General features: G+C 42.6%; 1 long non-coding RNA gene across 2 annotated transcripts; it reads right to left on the bottom strand.

Annotated features, from left to right (window-relative positions):
- Positions 1–15,421: 15,421 nt before the first annotated feature.
- On the bottom strand, positions 15,422–18,725 carry LOC125515225 (uncharacterized). 2 transcript variants are annotated; one of them, XR_015609391.1, is made up of 4 exons: positions 18,235–18,725; positions 17,299–17,476; positions 16,667–16,778; positions 15,422–16,471 (listed from the first exon to the last, which is right to left on the bottom strand). It is a non-coding gene; the product is annotated as an uncharacterized LOC125515225 (long non-coding RNA). The 2 variants fall into 2 exon arrangements; XR_015609390.1 differs by having other exon boundaries at positions 15,422–16,778.
- Between the last annotated feature and the right edge of the window lie 1,043 nt (positions 18,726–19,768).

The raw sequence follows: 19,768 nt of genomic DNA, 5'->3' as shown, positions 1-19,768 counted from the left end.
ATCATGATAAATGTTTATTATTCATGCTAGAATTGTATTAACCGGAATCATAATACATGTGTGAATACATAGACAAACAAAGTGTCACTAGTATGCCTCTACTTGACTAGCTCGTTAATCAAAGATGGTTATGTTTCCAAACCATGAAAAATGAGTTGTTATTTGATTAACGGGATCACATCATTAAGTGAATGATCTGATTGACATGACCCATTCCATTAGCTTAGCACCCGATCGTTTAGTATGTTGCTATTGCTTTCTCCATGACTTATACATGTTCCTATGACTATGAGATTATGCAACTCCCGTTTGCCGGAGGAACACTTTGTGTGCTACCAAACGCCACAACGTAACTGGGTGATTATAAAGGAGCTCTACAGGTGTCTCCAAAGGTAAATGTTGGGTTGGCGTATTTCGAGATTAGGATTTGTCACTCCGATTGTCGGAGAGGTATCTCTGGGCCCTCTCGGTAATGCACATCACTTAAAGCCTTGCAAGCATTGCAACTAATGACTTAGTTGCGGGATGATGTATTACAGAACAAGTAAAGAGACTTGCCGGTAACGAGATTGAACTAGGTATTGGAATACCGACGATCGAATCTCGGGCAAGTAACATACCGATGACAAAGGGAACAACGTATGTTGTTATGCGGTCTGACCGATAAAGATCTTCATAGAATATGTAGGAGCCAATATGGGCATCTAGATCCCGCTATTGGTTATTGACCGGAGACATGTCTCGGTCATGTCTGCATTGTTCTCGAACCCGTAGGGTCCGCACGCTTAAGGTTACGATGACAGTTATATTATGAGTTTATGCATTTTGATGTACCGAAGCTTGTTCGGAGTCCCGGATGTGATCACGGACATGACGAGGAGTCTCGAAATGGTCGAGACATAAAGATTGATATATTGGAAGCCTATGTTTGGATATCGGAAGTGTTCCGGGTGAAATCGGGATTTTACCGGAGTACCGGGAGGTTACCGGAACCCCCCGGGGAGCTAGATGGGCCTTTATGGGCCTTGGTGGAAAAGAGAAGAGGCAGCCCATAGTGGGCCGCGCGCCCCTCCCCTCCCTTGGTCCGAATTGGACAAGGAGAGGGGGCCGGCCCCTCTCTCTCTTTTCCCCCCTCCGCGAGTCCTATTCCAACTAGGATTGGGGGGGGGGGGAGAATCCTACTCCCAGAGGGATTAGGACTCTCCTGGCGCGCCCTATGTGGCCGGCCAGCCTCCCCCCCTTTGGTCCTTTATATACTGAGGCAGAGGCACCCTAGAGACACACAAGTTGATCCACGTGATCTTATTCTTAGCCGTGTGCGGCGCCCCCTGCCACCATAGTCCTCGATAATATTGTAGCGGTGCTTAGGCGAAGCCCTGCAGCAGTAGTGCATCAAGATTGTCACCGCGCCGTCGTGCTGACGGAACTCTTCCCCGACACTTTGCTGGATCAGAGTTCGGGGATCGTCATTGAGCTGAACGTGTGCTAGAACTCGGAGGTGCCGTAGTTTCGGTGCTTGATCGGTCGGGCCATGGAGACGTACGACTACATCAACCAAGTTAACGCTTCCATTGTCGATCTACAAGGGTACGTAGATCACACTCTCCCCCTCTCGTTGCTATGCATCACCATGATCTTGCGTGTGCGTAGGAAATTTTTTGAAATTACTACATAACCCAACAGTGGCATCCGAGCCTAGGTTTTATATGTTGATGTTATATGCACGAGTAGAACACAAGTGAGTTGTGGGCGATATAAGTCATACTGCTTACCAGCATGTCATACTTTGGTTCGGCGGTATTGTTGGATGAAGCGGCCCGGACCGACATTACGCGTACACTTACGCGAGACCGGTTCTCCCGACGTGCTTTGCACATAGGTGGCTTGCGGGTGACAGTTTCTCCCACTTTAGTTGAACCAAGTGTGGCTACGCCCGGTCCTTGTGAAGGTTAAAACAACACCAACTTGACAAACTATCGTTGTGGTTTTGATGCGTAGGTAAGATTGGTTCTTGCTTAAGCCCGTAGCAGCCACGTAAAACTTGCAACAACAAAGTAGAGGACGTCTAACTTGTTTTTGCAGGGCATGTTGTGATGTGATATGGTCAAAACGTGATGAGATATAAGTTGTTGTATGAGATGATCATGTTTTGTTAAAGTTATCGGCAACTGGCAAAAGCCTTATGGTTGTCTCTTTATTGCATAAGATGCAAGCGCCAAATAATTGCTTTACTTTATCGCTATGCGATAGCAATAGTTCCAAGAGCAATAGTTGGCGAGACGACCGTGTGACGACACATTGATATAGATCAAGATGATGGAGATCATGGTGTCATGCCGGTGACGATAGAGATCATGACAGTACTTTGGAGATGGAGATCAAAGGCGCAAGATGATGATGGCCATATCATGTCACATATTTTGATTGCATATGATGTTTATCTTTTATGCATCTTATCTTGCATTGATTGATGGTAGCATTATAAGATGATCTCTCACTAATTATCAAGAAGTGTTCTCCCTGAATATGCACCGTTGCGAAAGTTCTTCGTGCTGAGACACCACGTGATGATCGGGTGTGATAGGCTCTACGTTCAAATACAACGGGTGCAGAACAGTTGCACATGCGGAATACTCAGGTTATACTTGACGAGCCAAGCATATACAGATATGGCCTCGGAACACGGAGACCGAAAGGTCGAGCGTGAATCATATAGTAGATATGATCAACATAATGATGTTCACCAATGAAACTACTCCATCTCATGTGATGATCGGACATGGTTTAGTTGATTTGGATCACGTAATCACTTAGAGGATTAGAGGGATGTCTATCTAAGTGGGAGTTCTTAAGTAATATGATTAATTGAACTTAAATTTATCATGAACTTAGTCCTGGTAGTATTTTGCAAATTATGTTGTAGATCAATAGCTCGCGTTGTTGCTTCCCTGTGTTTATTTTGATATGTTCCTAGAGAAAATTGTGTTGAAAGATGTTAGTAGCAATGACGCGGATTGGATCCGTGATCTGAGGTTTATCCTCATTGCTGCATAGAAGAATTATGTCCTTGATGCACCACTAGGTGACGGACCTGTTGCAGGAGCAGATGCACACGTTATGAACGTTTGGCTAGCTAAATATGATGACTACTTGATAGTTTAGTGCACCATGCTTAATGGCTTAGAATCGGGACTTCAAAAATGTTTTGAACGTCATGGAGCATATGAGATGTTCCAGGAGTTGAAGTTAATATTTCAAGCAAATACCCGAGTTGAGAGATATGAAGTCTCCAACAAGTTCTATAGCTAAAAGATGGAGGAGAATCGCTCAACTAGTGAGCATGTGCCCAGATTGTCTGAGTACTACAATCACTTGAATCAAGTGGGAGTTAATCTTCCAGATAAGATAGTGATTGACAGAATTCTCTAGTCACCATCACCAAGTTAGTAGAACTTCGTGATGAACTATGATATGCAAGGGATAACGGAAACGATTCCCAAGCTCTTCGTAATGCGGAAATTGACGAAGGTAGAAATCGAGAAAAACATCAAGTGTTGATGGTAGACAAGACCACTAGTTTCAAGAAAAGGGCAGAGGGAAGAAGGGGAACTTCAAGAAGAACGGCAAGCAAGTTGCTGCTCAAGTGAAGAAGCCCAAGTCTGGTCCTAAGCCTAAGACTAAGTGTTTCTACTGCAAAGGGACTGGTCACTGGAAGCGGAACTACCCCAAGTGATTGGCAGATAAGAAGGATGGCAAAGTGAACATAAGTATATTTGATATACATACTATTGATGTGTACTTTACTAGTGTTTATAGCAACCCCTCAGTATTTGATACTAGTTCAGTTGCTAAGATTAGTAACTCGAAACGGGAGTTGCAGAATAAACAAAGACTAGTTAAGGGTAAAGTGACGATGTGTGTTGGAAGTGGTTCCAAGATTGATATGATCATCATCGTACACTCCCTATACTTTCGGGATTAGTGTTGAACCTGAATAAGTGTTATTTGGTGTTTGCGTTAAGCATGAATATGATTTGATCATGTTTATTGTAATACGGTTATTCATTTAAGTAAGAGAATAAATTGTTGTTCTGTTTACATGAATAAAACCTTATATGGTTACACACCCAATGAAAATAGTTCATTGGATCTCGATCGTAGTGATACACATAATCATAATATTGAAACCAAAAGATGCAAAGTTAATAATGATAGTGCAACTTATTTGTAGCACTGCCGTTTAGGTCATATTGGTGTAAAGCGCATGAAGAAACTCCATGCTGATGGGATTTTGGAATCACTTGATTGTGAATCACTTGATGCTTGCGAACCATGCCTCATGGGCAAGATGACTAAGACTCCGTTCTGCGGAGCGAGCAACTGACTTATTGGAAATAATACATATTGATGTATGCGGTCCGATGAGTGTTAAGGCTCACGGCAAGTATCATTATTTTCTGAACTTCACAGATGATTTGAGCAGATATGGGTATATCTACTTGATGAAACATAAGTCTGAAACATTTGAAAAATTCAAAGAATTTCAGAGTGAAGTGGAAAATCATCATAACAAGAAAATAAAGTTTCTACGATCTGATCACGGAGACAAATATTTGAGTTACGAGTTTGGTCTTCAATTAAAACAATGTGGAATAGTTTCACAAACTCATACCACCTGGAACACCGCAGCATAATGGTGTGTCTGAATGTCATAACCGTACTTTATTAGATATGGTGCGATCTATGATGTCTCTTACCGATCTACCACTATTGTTTTGGGGTTATGCATTAGAGACAGCTGCATTCACGTTAAATAGGGCACCATCTAAGTCCGTTGAGACGACACAATCTGAACTGTGGTTTGGCAAGAAACCAAAGTTGTCGTTTCTTAAAGTTTGGGGTTGTGATGCTTATATGAAAAAGTTTCATCCTAATAAGCCCAAACCCAAATCGGAGAAATATGTCTTCATAGGATACCCAAAGGAGACTGTTGGGTACACCTTCTATCACAAATCCGAAGGCAAGACTTTTGTTGCTAAATTCGGAGTTTTACTAGAGAAGGAGTTTCTCTCGAAAGAAGTGAGCGGGAGGAAAGTAGAAATTGATGAGGTAACTGTACCTGCTCCCTTATTGGAAAGTGGTTCATCACAGAAATCTGTTCCTGTGACTACTACACCAATTAGTGAGGAAGCTAATGATGATGATCATGTAACTTCAGATCAAGTTACTACCGAATCTCGTAGGTAAACCAGAGTGAGATCCGCACCAGAGTGGTACGGTAATCCTGTTCTGGAGGTCATGTTACTTGACCATGACGAACCTATGAACTATGAGGAAGCGATGATGAGCCCAGATTCCGCAAAATGGCTTGAAGCCATGAAATCTGAGATGAGATCCATATATGAGAACAAAGTATGGACTTTGATTGACTTGCCCAATGATCGGCAAGCCATTGAGATTAAATGGATCTTCAAGAGGAAGACAGACGCTGATAGTAGTGTTACTATCTACAAAGCTAGAATTGTCGCAAAAGGTTTTCGACAAGTTCAAAGTGTTGACTACGATGAGAGTTTCTCACTCGTATCTATGCTTAAGTATGTCCGAATCATGTTAGCAATTGCCGCATTTTATGAAATCTGGCAAATGGATAAACAAAACTACATTCCTTAATGGATTTATTTAAGAAGAGTTGTATATGATGCAACCAGAAGGTTTTGTCGATCCTAAAGGTGTTAACAAAATGTGCAAGCTCCAGCGATCCATCTATGGACTGGTGCAAGCATCTCGGAGTTGGAATATACGCTTTGATGAGTTGATCAAAGCATATAGTTTTATACAGACTTGCGGTGAAGCCTGTATTTACAAGAAAGTGAGTGGGAGCACTACAACATTTCTGATAAGTATATGTGAATGACATATTGTTGATTAGAAATAATGTAGAATTATTCTGCAAAGCATAAAGGAGAGTTTGAAAGGAATTTTTCAAAGAAAGACCTCGGTAAAGTTGCTTACATATTGAGCATCAAGATCTATAGAGATAGATTAAGACGCTTGATAAGTTTTTTCAATGAGTACATACCTTGACAAGATTTTGAAGTAGTTCAAAATGGAACAGTCAAAGAAAGAGTTCTTACCTGTGTTGCAAGGTGTGAAATTGAGTAAGACTCAAAGCCCGACCACGGCAGAAGATAGAAATAGAATGAAAGTCATTCCCTATGCCTCAGCCATAGGTTCTATAAAGTATGCCATGCTGTGTACCAGATCTATTGTATACCCTACACTGTGTTAAGCAAGGGAGTACAATAGTGATCTAAGAGTAGATCAGTGGACAGCGGTCAAAATTATCCTTAGTGGAATAAGGAAATTTTTCTCAATTATGGAGGTGACAAAAAGGTTCGTCGTAAAAAGTTACGTCGATGCAAGTTTTGACACAGATCTGGATGACTCTAAGTCTCGATCTAGATACATATTGAAAGTGGGAGCAATAAGCTAGAGTAGCTCCGTGCAGAGCATTGTTGACATAGAAATTCGCAAAATACTTACGGATCTGAATGTGACAGACCCGTTGACTAAAATTATCTCACAAGCAAAACATGATCACACCTTAGTACTCTTTGGGTGTTAATCACATAGCGATGTGAACTAGATTACTGACTCTAGTAAACCCTTTGGGTGTTGATCACATATCGATGTGAACTATGGGTGTTAATCACATGGTGATGCGAACTATTGCTGTTAAGTCACATAGCGATGTGAACTAGATTATTGACTCTAGTGCAAGTGGGAGACTGAAGGAAATATGCCCTAGAGGCAATAATAAAGTTATTATTTATTTCCTTATATCATGATAAATGTTTATTATTCATGCTAGAATTGTATTAACCGGAAACATAATACATGTGTGAATACATAGACAAACAAAATGTCACTAGTATGCCTCTACTTGACTAGCTCGTTAATCAAAGATGGTTATGTTTCCAAACCATGAACAATGAGTTGTTATTTGATTAACGGGATCACATCATTAAGTGAATGATCTGATTGACATGACCCATTCCATTAGCTTAGCACCCGATCGTTTAGTATGTTGCTATTGCTTTCTTCATGACTTATACATGTTCCTATGACTATGAGATTATGCAACTCCCGTTTGCCGGAGGAACACTTTGTGTGCTACCAAACGTCACAATGTAACTGGGTGATTATAAAGGAGCTCTACAGGTGTCTCCAAAGGTAAATGTTGGGTTGGCGTATTTCGAGATTAGGATTTGTCACTCCGATTGTCGGAGAGGTATCTCTGGGCCCTCTCGGTAATGCACATCACTTAAAGCCTTGCAAGCATTGCAACTAATGAGTTAGTTGTGGGATGATGTATTACAGAACGAGTAAAGAGACTTGCCGGTAACGAGATTGAAATAGGTATTGGAATACCGACGATCGAATCTCGGGCAAGTAACATACCGATGACAAAGGGAACAACGTGTGTTATTATGCGGTCTGACCAATAAAGATCTTCGTAGAATATGTAGGAGCCAATATGGGCATCCAGGTCCCGCTATTGGTTATTGACCGGAGACATGTCTCAGTCATGTCTGCATTGTTCTCGAACCCGTAGGGTCCGCACGCTTAAGGTTACGATGACAGTTATATTATGAGTTTATGCATTTTGATGTACCGAAGGTTGTTCGGAGTCCCGGATGTGATCACGGACATGACGAGGAGTCTCGAAATGGTCGAGACATAAAGATTGATATATTGGAAGCCTATGTTTGGATATCGAAAGTGTTCCGGGTGAAATCGGGATTTTACCGGAGTACCGGGAGGTTACCAGAACCCGCCGGGGAGCTAGATGGGCCTTTATGGGCCTTGGTGGAAAAGAGAAGAGGCAGCCCATAGTGGGCCGCGCGCCCCTCCCCTCCCTTGGTCCGAATTGGACAAGGAGAGGGGGCCGGCCCCTCTCTCTCTTTTCCCCCCTCCGCGAGTCCTATTCCAACTAGGATGGGGGGGGGGAATCCTACTCCCAGAGGGAGTAGGACTCTCCTGGCGCGCCCTATGTGGCCGACCAGCCTCCCCCCTTTGGTCCTTTATATACTGAGGCAGAGGAACCATAGAGACACACAAGTTGATCCACGTGATCTTATTCTTAGTCGTGTGCGGCGCCCCCTGCCACCATAGTCCTCGATAATATTGTAGCGGTGCTTAGGCGAAGCCCTGCAGCAGTAGTGCATCAAGATCGTCACCGCGCCGTCATGCTGACGGAACTCTTCCCCGACACTTTGCTGGATCGGAGTCCGGGGATCGTCATCGAGCTGAACGTGTGCTAGAACTCGGAGGTGCCGTAGTTTCGGTGCTTGATCGGTCGGGCCGTGGAGACGTACGACTACATCAACCAAGTTAACGCTTCCGTTGTCGATCTACAAGGGTACGTAGATCACACTCTCCCCCTCTCGTTGCTATGCATCACCATGATCTTGCGTGTGCGTAGGAATTTTTTTGAAATTACTACGTAACCCAACACCTACATGGGCCATATGGGAGAGGGGAGGCAGCCCACAAGGGGTATTCGCGCCCCCTCCCTATAGGGAGTCCGAATTGGGCTAGGGAGGGGGTATGCCCCCCTTTCCTTCTCCTCTTCCTCTCCCTTCCCTCTTTCCCCTCTTTGGAAAAGGAAAGGGAGTCCAACTAGGATTGGGAGTCCTAGTTGGACTCCCCCCTTTGGCGTGCCCCCTTGGCCGTCCGCCTCCTCCCCTCCTCCTTTATATACAGGGGCAGGGGGCACCCCAAAGGCACATCAATTGTTCCTCAACCGTGTGCGGTGCCCCCTCCACAGTTTACCACCTTGGTCATATTGTCATAGTGCTTAGGCGAAGCCCTGTGCGGATCACATCATCAACATTGTCACCACGCCGCCGTGCTGATGTAACTCTCCCTCGACCCTTTACTGGATCAAGAACTCAAGGGACGTCATTGTGTTGAACGTGTGCTGAACACGGAGGGGCCGTATGTTCGGTACTTGGATCGGCTGGATCGCGAAGACGTTCGACTACATCAACCGCGTTAACATAACGCTTCCGCTTTTGGTCTATGAGGGTACATGGACACACTCTCCCCGCTATCATTGCTATGCATCTCATGGATAGATCTTTCGTGATCGTAGGAAGTTTTTTGAAATTGCATGCTATGTTCCCCAACAAAGAGTTCAAGCTTGGGGATGCCCAAGGCACCCCAAGTAAATATCCAAGACAACTCAAGCGTTTAAGCTTGGGGATGACCTAGAAGGCATCCCATCTTTCTTCAACAAGTATAGGTATGTTTTTCATTTCGTTCATGTGATATGTGTAAATCGTATAGCGTCTTTTGTGTTTATTGCTCCTTTTTCTTTTATGCACCATGCTGGTATGAGATAGTCCATGGTTGATTTATAGAATGCTCATTGCACTTCACTTATATCTTTTGAGTATGGCTTTATAGAATTTTTCATGTGCTTCACTTATATCATTTGAAGTTTGGATTGCGTGTTTATCTTCACATGGAAAACCGTTATTTGTAGAATGCTCTTTTTCTTCACTTATATTTGTTAAAGCATGGTCTTTTGTAGAAAGAATTAAACTCTCATCGTTCACTTATATCTATTTAGAGAGTCTTGTGGATCATTGAATATGATATGTTTGATTCCTTGCAATAGTTTTGCGATATAGAGATGGAATATGTGGGAGGTACTAGTGGATGATCGTGTTTAGTAAGATATTGGTATTATGGTTTGTGATTCCCGAAGCATGCACGTATAGTCTCCCATTATGCTATGAAATTGGAGCATGATTTATTATTGATTGTCTTCCTTTGTCTGGAGGTCGGGGACACGCGATGGTTAACTCCTACCAACCTCCCCCCTAGGGGCATCCGTAGTAGTACTTTGCTTCGAGGGCTAATAAAATTTTGCAATAAGTATATGAGTTCTTTACACTACAAAAAAATATACTTCCGTGATGATACGTGTTTGTCACAGTAGGTCATGTTTTCTGTCATGCATGTACATCCATGACAAATTTATGACAGAATCAAGATAGTCATACCTGTGCTGTCGTAGAAGTGTTCCATGACATTACCAAAATTATCATCACGGAAGTGTCCACTTCCATGATGATAAATTGCGTGTCACAGAAGTGCTTTCGTCAAGGGTGACCGACACGTGGCATCCACCGTAACGAAACGCCGTTAAGCTACCGGGTCCGGTTTTGGATCCGATAACCCGTTAACAGCCCCGACCAATGCGGATTTTCCACGTGTAAAATCATCATTGGCTGGAAGAAACATGTGTCGGCTCACGTTGGGACAGATGGCATCCACTCATTGGACCCAAAGGGCCTATGATACGTCGACATGTGGCACGGCCCAACAGAGGCCCATTCCTGTGAAAAGGCCGGCCCACTTGACTTGGTCAAAAGGTGGCGGGCCGGCCCACGGCAAGCCTGTTAACGGCATGTTCGCATATAGCCCATTTACAGCCCGCTATCCCAGGGCCCGTTTACGACCTATCCGAATTAGGCCCAGTAGCATCATCTGGGCCGTCTAATATAATTCCAGCCTGTTTTAACTTCCGGCCCATGTATGGCCCATGACGTATTTTGGCCCATATGAGGCCCTTAGTAACCCTCGGCCCCTTAACAGCCCGTGGTAAAACTGGCCCGTAATGAACAGTGTATCACTTTATACCCATTAACGACCCATTACTCCGTTGGGCCGTTTCCGGCCCATGTTATCTTTCGGCCTTCTCAGGGCCCATTTATTCTTGGGCTCATTTCCAGCATTCGGCTATTTACGGCCCATTACTATCATTTTCTGCTTGTGGGCCAAATCCAGCCCGTGGTTACAGTCGGCCCGTTTGTGGCCCGTTAATACATTGGGCCATTTTCATGTCGAAAAAACCTGTTGGGCTGTTTTCATAGAGTTATCAAATACGGCCTATTAACGACCCATTATTGTCCACGAATAGTACGGCCCATGATTGACGAAATGATGATACGCCCTGTAGAAGGCCCATGGATCCTATGGCCCGTAAAAGGCCCATGGATCATACGGCCCATAGAAGGCCAATGGATCCTATGGCCCGTAGAAGGCCCATGGATCATACGGCCCGTAGGAGGCCCATGGTTACAACAGTCCGTGTGTTGCCATGATTATTTTGGCCTAGTTTCCAAAAATAAGTTATTGTGGCCTCTAGAAAAGCACAGAAAAAGAACTGCAGTGACTACAAGCAAACAACTAAACAAGACAATAAGGAAATAAAAAGCAAGCAATTAACGCTAGCCTATTACCGCTATTACACATATTACATCCACCGGGCATCAAAGTTCGCCACCAGTGCAAATATAGGGAACAAAGCAGCATATTACATACACTGGCCGTCAAAATTGGCCACCAGTGCAAATAAACGCGGCAGCAAAACAAGAGCATAACTGAAACAACTTCAGAAGAGCTCAAGAAACGTGGTATCCACCATGCTGGCAATAAGCTTAGCAAGCTTATTAGCTTTGTCTTGTTTGGCGCTAAAATCCTCCAACACTTGCTGTTACACCAGAAAGTATGCATCTGAATGCTCCAGGGACTTCCGCAGTCCTTCCGCTTCTTGTCGCAGCACAGCTGATCGATGTCTTTCACCTTGTAGTTGAGACTCAAGAAACTGAACTGATTCAGACAGTGAGTTTGAATAGCTTGTGCGAGAGGTAGTGGCCAGTAACTCAAACACTAAACCAAGACAGGACTTTGGGGTTGTCTCACTGTCTTTGAGATAGTCTTCCTTAGCTGTTTTATCAGCTTTGTTGGAGACCAACAAGGATGTGTCACTATCCTGAACCTTATCTGCATTACTTCCTTTACCATTGCTTAATAAGGCACTCTTCCCCAATATTCTGTCAGCATTCTAAAAGAAGAAACAAGCAGACACATAATAGGTTTAGCATGTACTAGTATGTGAAACTCATTTCGGTGAACCAGTTCATTAGTAAGCTGGATAGGATTAAACTACCAAGTCTTCTATTGCCAAGTACTAGTACATGATAAAAGCATCAAACAAACAAATATCTATGTCCTATGGTCACTGCATTGTCTTGCCAAATCAAAATAGAGACACGGTTCAAATCATACCAGTTCAAGACAAAGTAACAGTGAAAGAATATAAAGCGTGGGAAACTACACGGCACAACAAGATTTCAGATGGGTACCACGGGTCTACATGTACAACAACACTATTGACTCTGTTGTGATGCTAGTAATGTGCATGATATGAGGAGTCAACTGTATACACAATTGCAATTGAAATCAACAGAGCTATTGATAAGAGCAAGCCTGTTAAAGAAACATGCGTGAACATACCTGCTGTGCCATTGGAGTTTTGATTGGATCCTTCAATTTAAAAATAAGTTTGTATGAGTAAATACAGTGATACAAGAGCAAAGCAGTATGCATGATAGCAATCATAGTTAAAAAAAGGCGCGCCTAAGCGAGCGCTTAAGCGCGCCTAGGCTCTAGGCGTTGGCGAAACGCATTGCACATAACTACGATTAATTTATGCATAACTACGCATAAGCATGTGCTTTGGTCAGTAAAGCGCAAGGCGGTGGAAAAACACACAATTAACGCCTAGCGCTTTTTTGAACTACTAGTAAAATGCCCGTGTGTTGCCACGGGAAACAACAATGAAACATTAGTTTCTAAAATTCTTGCTCATCCATTATTGCGAAAAAGAGTCTTTTCTTGTAAAGCCAATATCTGAGGTCAACAAGACTTCATTAGGATTTCACTTCTAAACTGGCCCTAATTTTTACCAGTAGAAGCTTTGGTGTTAACTTCATCCAAAAATATAATATATGATCGGATATGAGCTTATTTTCACCAGCAATTGTTATGAAGCTACGCCGCTCACTGAAGCTAGTCGTTGGCAATCGATGGGCGGTCTTCATCGCTCTGGTGACTCTTCAGGCTGAAGTGCAACCTTCTGAGGCAATGGATCTGTCTGCGCGCCTCTTTCTTCCTCCTAGGGCTATGCCAACAAGGAGGCAGTGTTTCTTCTATTTGGGGGTTATGTATGGCCTCGAGCCATACTGCCATAGCAGCCTCGTTGCCCCAAGTGGCTCGTCCCCGACGGCGGTGAGATGCAACCTACACTGACGCAAGGACCTGATCATGTTTTTGTCTCTCAGCTTGAGGTCCTTTTTTGTAAAAGTCCATGGAATTTTTATGTATTTTTCTTGTTTCTTTAGGGCCTGGATGTCATATGTGTTGTATCATGTTATTACGATGATAATAAAGCTTTGGGATCCCTCCCTGTTAAAAAAAACTCTAGTAATAACACCTATAAAAAAATAATGTTTTTCACTTGTATACTCTGCATGTACTCTTACGTCAAGATCCCACATAGATATAAAATCACAGCCATGTGATATTCAATCACCAATTTTATTATTTGTCTAATGAAATTTTTTATTCTATTTTTCTTCTGGCTCTACGGGCAATAGGAAGGTCACGGCAACAGATTGTCATACTCCGTATAACATATCATCCTTACTAAAAGCTACAATCCATATCACATATGACAAACAATAGTGGCCCGTAGCTCGTACAGCTACCACTACTAGGAAAAGGCTAATTAGTGGCGCAATTATCACGCCATTAGTAATAAATACTAATGGCGCATCCTAGATAGTAATTTTCAAGTAATTTTCATTTTTTTCACTTTTTTCTTAATCTCGGGTCACTATGGCTTAATCTCGGGTCAAATCGCACTTCGTGCTCAAACTTCCCGAAAGGTCACCCATCCTCACTTGTATACTCTGCATGTACTCTTACGTCAAGATCCCACATAGATATAAAATCACAGCCATGTGATATTCAATCACCAATTTTATTATTTGTCTAATGAAATTTTTTATTCTATTTTTCTTCTGGCTCTACGGGCAATAGGAAGGTCACGGCAACAGATTGTCATACTCCGTATAACATATCATCCTTACTAAAAGCTACAATCCATATCACATATGACAAACAATAGTGGCCCGTAGCTCGTACAGCTACCACTACTAGGAAAAGGCTAATTAGTGGCGCAATTATCACGCCATTAGTAACAAATACTAATGGCGCATCCCAGATAGTAATTTTCAAGTAATTTTCATTTTTTTTCACTTTTTTCTTAATCTCGGGTCACTATGGCTTAATCTCGGGTCAAATCGCACTTCGTGCTCAAACTTCCCGAAAGGTCACCCATCCTCACACTACTCCAGCCCGAGCACGCTTAACTTCGCAGTTCTATCCAACTTCAGCACCAGCTCACTTCACAGGCACTTGTTGATATATCTATCATATCAATCCTATTAAACCTTGTTGATGTCTAGGACTTTGTTCATGTTCATGAGTGTCATGAAATTTTGAAAAAATATTTCAAACTTCCCGGTCATATTATGTATCATATTTTGAAAAAAAAATCCAAAAAAAATTCGAAACCAATTTTTTTTCTGTTACTAGTGGCGCACCTAGCTAATGGTGCGCCACTAGTAAGTTTGAATTTTTTTTCATTTCGCCCCTCTAGATCTTAAAAGCCCCGTACCTTTCGTTCTGTTAGGTTTTTGGGGATTCTGAAAATCTTGAACATAGTTCCCCCGGTTCAATTCGGATGTAACTTTTCGAGTAGATGATTTTTCATATAGAAAACTTTTTAATCCGAGTTCGTATGCAAAAGTTATGCCCATTTTACTAAATGCCCGAGAGATTTTGCAAATAAAGTCGAAATTCATATTTATAAATTTTCCCAACAATTAGACCACACATCACATGGGAAACTTATTTTCTTTTATTTTTTGACATTTCCATCATTTTCTTTTATTTTTTCTAAAACTGAAAAGGCGGTCCACCTTGAGGGGGGGTGCAAAGAAAGTTAGTAATGGTGCACCATCTAACAATGCGCCATTAGTAACCCTGGTTACTAATGGCACACCTGTTACGTGGTGTGCCATTACTAGTTTTTGCAAAAAAAAAATTAAAAAAAATTGTTTGCAGTGGCGAACCGTGGTTGTGGTGCGCCATTACTAGTTTGAACTTGTAATGGCGCACTATACACTGGTCCGCCATTACTAGTTTTGAAAAAAAAGTAAAAAAGATTGTTAGTAGTGGCGCACAGAGTGTGTGGTGCGCCATTACTAGTTAAAACTAGTAATGGCGCACTATGCCCTGGTGCGTCATTACTAGTTTTGGAAAATAATTGTTAGTAGTGGCGCACCGTGGGTGTGGTGTGCCATTAGTGATATGGACATTAATGGCGTACCTACACATGGTGCGCCACTGCTATATAGCAGTGGCGCACCACATATGTGGTGCGCCATTAATGTCCATATTAGCTATAGCCCTTTTCCTAGTAGTGTACATTTGAGTACTGCAATATGAGTGGCAAAGTACAACCCTACAACTGTATTTCAAATAGGCATAAGAGGGAGAATATATTGCATTACTTCTGACCCTCCAGGAGTGTCTCTTCCTTGATGGTTCCAATAAATTGATATCCTTGTTTGACTACTTCTATAAGAAATATAATGTTTCAATAAATTGGTATCCAGGTTTGACTACTTCTATAAGAAACTTACTTCAGGTAGTGTGTAGACACTTGAAGAAACATGTGTTATCTCATTCCAAGAAATACTGGAGGACTAATAGACATAGCCCTAGGCTAGTTGAAGTGGTTTCTCAAAAAGAAAATCATGATATTACAAATTGAAGTTGTCCACAAGAGAAATATCAGTTTAATTTGACACAGAGTTACAATACTGGAGAAACTGGGATTTACAAAGTAACTTCGAACTAAATAATATAGCAAAATCAGGTTATAAGGATTCACTTATTTCTGTTCTGAAAAATCTACGCATCATGTAAAATGCTAAATAAGTGCAGAATTTGTACAGTTAGAAATAGCAGACTTGCGACACACTAATCAGATTATCGTGATGGAGCTCAGACTTGTAAGGAATTATAGATGGCAACATTGTCCATGTGAGTGACACAACTTAATGTACCTTTGTTCAAACTTATAGTTTTGAAGGACATTATAAATGGCTTTAAAATCCAATTATGCTCTACCCTGCAAGCAGCCCACACTTGTGTTTGAACACAAATATCTCATGGATGAACCAAGTCGCGGGATACACAAGCATCCAGATTATGGACGGATAATATAGAACATCTAGCTTGACAATGCACTTGTTCTTGGAGTAATCTGCAACAAAAACAACCATTCCTTTCCATCTACTATTAAATTTGAGACAATGGTTTGCTCTGCTTCAGGTACTGTTACAGTGTAAGGATCGAGATTCTCTATGGTTCTTCCTTGTCTACAAATAGAAAGGAATAAGAAAAAAGATATCCTGATCAATGCTATTGACAAAATTATGTGAAGTCCTTCTATCTTAGGCAAACTAACGGCGATGTTTCCCTACCACCATGATAGAGGAAGATAAATTAGGAACATAAATAATCATCTTGTGTAAGCTGTGACTATGATCGAATATATTACCACAGAACACGAAAAGCCCTGGAGATGTCGTGTAAATTAAAGTGATCAAGAAATAAGCTATAAACTAATTAGGACCATCAACTTTTTATACTGAAAGAGTTCATGTCTTATTACCTCTTTGTCATCGAGCCCACCTGATTTGGTTTCATATATAGATTGGAGTAGCATCTTGATCTCAACTGCTAAAGTAGACCCTTTCTTTCATTCTATCTTTTATGGAAGATTACTGCGAGGGTAAGTTGACCAAGTCAGAAAAAACGCTGATAATTCCTTGACCATGGTAATTAATAAACTATAATGGAAATACGTAAATCAGTTAGTACAAAATTAGTTTTATGAGGAGCAGAACATTTGTGAGCAAAACTGAGTTGCAGTTTATAAAGTTGCAGAATTAGAGAAAGAAAATGCTTTGAAACCGAAAGTTGTAATTAAAAAGTACTAAATATAAGCTGCAACTGTGAGATTGTTCACTTTGCATAGGTTTTACTTGTGCATGCGGAGAATAATTTCAATTCCAGTTTATGGTACATGTACTTGGAACACCTTTAGCCCAGCACCCCACAGGACTTGAGCGACCCACACATCAATCACCTAGTGTACTATCATTAGAATCACAAGCATATCTGCATGTAAGTGCTGCTAGTATCCTAATACAATAGCCAGGAATGATAACACCAAGTTCCCGACTGTCTTAACTGACAGAAAACAATAGTTCTACTTCCACATGGTAGTTGATGTTGACGGACCTAGTAATAGAATCAAACGATGTGCTCATAAGAATGATTTCTGTCAAGTCATGAGCAATTCTCTAAACTGGATTTAAAAGTTCATCAGAACTTGGCTGGAAGACTGCAGTGCAGCGATGAGGACAGAGGAAGCTTCTTCTGTGTCCATGGGATCATCATCTTCAGTTTCTGATTCATCCTGTGACAAAGAGGGATTTCAGTGCGAGCAAGAAATTAAAGTGTATGTACAGACAAAAAAACTGTCCAAGGCTACAGATTCTGATGATACAACATCAATTTACTTAAGCTCTTACACAAGAGCAGTGAAGGTCAAAGTGAACCTAAGGAAATATCATACTCAGCAAAAAAAGTTGTAAGAAGACGATCAAATTAAAATCATGTAACTAAATACATAGAAGAATCTTCTTATAAATAAATCAGGCAACCAATATTTTGTCCGATATTCAAAGAGCTATGTTTGAATGACTCTTCTATATTATACAATGCTCTATGCCAATAGATAAATGAGAGTGAAAAGAGTGTTATTAAAATTGTATGCATGCCTTATATATACCAAGGGTCGTTCTTGAGAAAATTTGTGGTTCATGCCTCATGACATTTAGAAAAAAATGGATAATATGTAGGTGCTAGCACTTTCCAGAACGTACAAACCTTACAGGTTCACTCAAGCAAATACCACAAATCATATAATCGCACAACAATGGTTCACAAAATTACAGAAAAATTAAGAGAGGGAGAGAGAGAGAAGCAGCAACAGTTTGGAGCTCAGAGAAGAACTGCATCAACGGGTTTGAGAAGAGCTTCAGAAGAAGTGCAGCAGCAGTGCTAGGAGAGATGGGACAGCCACAGGCAGCAAGGAGGAGAGAGGAGAGGTAGCAGCGGACAGAGAATCGACAGCACAGAGATGGAGTTAGAGGAGCAGCAGTAGGGACGTACGGGAAGAAAGATGCCGCGTCAGAGCGGCGCCACCGCCGGCGACTGCCTCCCTCACCCCGCGCCCCTTCTCCTTCTCATTTCTTCCTCTCTTTCCTCTCTCCCTCACGCCATGTCTCTCTCTTTCTCTGGATGAGCAGGACACCGCCGCCATCGGAGCAAGCTGCCGCACCAGCCGCCTGAACCCTCGACGTCGCGCCTTGATCCGCCATCTTCCTCGTGCCGCCCGCCAGCCCCCTACCCGTTCCGGTGAACTCCAGCGCCGCCTGGCCATTTCGACGGAGTCTGCCGGCTGATGAAGAGTGGTGACGGCGAAGGAGGAGGAGAGAAAGGAGTTGGGGGAAGGTGCGGCGCCGGCGTCAGTGTCGCCGGTGGTGGAAAGCCGCAGGGGTTGAGGCGGCGCACGGCGGAGGGGCGGTGGCGGCGCGCGGTGGAGGGGCGAGGGCCGACTGCGGCGGCGCGCTGGAGGTGGAGACGGGGGAGGTAAGCGTGTTTTTTTTCTTTTCCATTGCCCGTACCGGTTCAGTTTGACATATTAGGAGGACTGCGGGTTAATTTCTAAAAAATGAAGTGATTTTTCTGCAAAAGCGCCGACGACGTACGACCAGAAACAATGTGGTTAATTATTATTAGAGAGAAGAATAATCTTCCCAACGTAAAATTTAGTACCACGTCAGAACATCGTCAACAATAATATTATGGGTGAATGGATTAAATATTTAGTGAAACGCACCTTGCTTTATTAGTAGGTATAGATGGTAGCAATATAATCTTAAATTAGAACAATTGTTCTTCAGGTTACTATCTGCTGGGGTTGGGGTTAGATTGGGTGAAGCTGGTTCTCTGTCCATCGCAGTAGGGGTACAATCTGCGAGAGTTTGGGTTATGTGTGGTAGGGCTGGTTCTCGTGCATGTACAATCGGGGTGCTATCTCCACCAAGAGGTAGCATTGATTTATTTGAAGACCGTGTTTTTTGTAACGTCCCGTGACCGATGTGTCAGGTGTCCTCTAGTTATTCGCTGTTGTTGTCTTGTCATTGCTTGCGTGTCATGCATTGCATATCATGTCATCATGTGTATTTCATTTGCATACATGTTCGTCTCATGCATCCGAGCATTTTCCCCGTTGTCCGTTTTGCATTCCGGTGCTCCGTTCTCCTCCGGTGGTCATTTCTACCTTCTTCTCATATGTGGGGGTTAAACATTTCCGGATTGGACCGAGACTTGCCAAGCGACCTTGGTTTACTACCGGTAGACCGCCTGTCAAGTTTCGTACCATTTGGACTTCGTTTGATGCTCCAACGGTTAACCGAGGGACCGAGAAGGCCTCGTGTGTGTTGCAGCCCAACACCCTTCCAATTTGGCCCAAAACCCACCTAAACCTCCTCCATCATCTCGGTCGTTCGATCACGACCGCGTGGCCGAAAACCGCACCTCATTTGGACACTCCTAACTCCCTCTACCTATATATATATATATATATGTGATCCCCTCCGAAATTCGCGCAGACGAAACCCTAAAACTCCTCCGCGTGTCG

This window comes from Triticum urartu, chromosome 6A, assembly GCF_056163025.1.
Source record: "Triticum urartu cultivar PI428250 chromosome 6A, HENAU_Tu73, whole genome shotgun sequence".
Classification (NCBI taxonomy): domain Eukaryota; kingdom Viridiplantae; phylum Streptophyta; class Magnoliopsida; order Poales; family Poaceae; genus Triticum; species Triticum urartu.
This window is presented reverse-complemented; position numbering and strand designations above follow the sequence as displayed.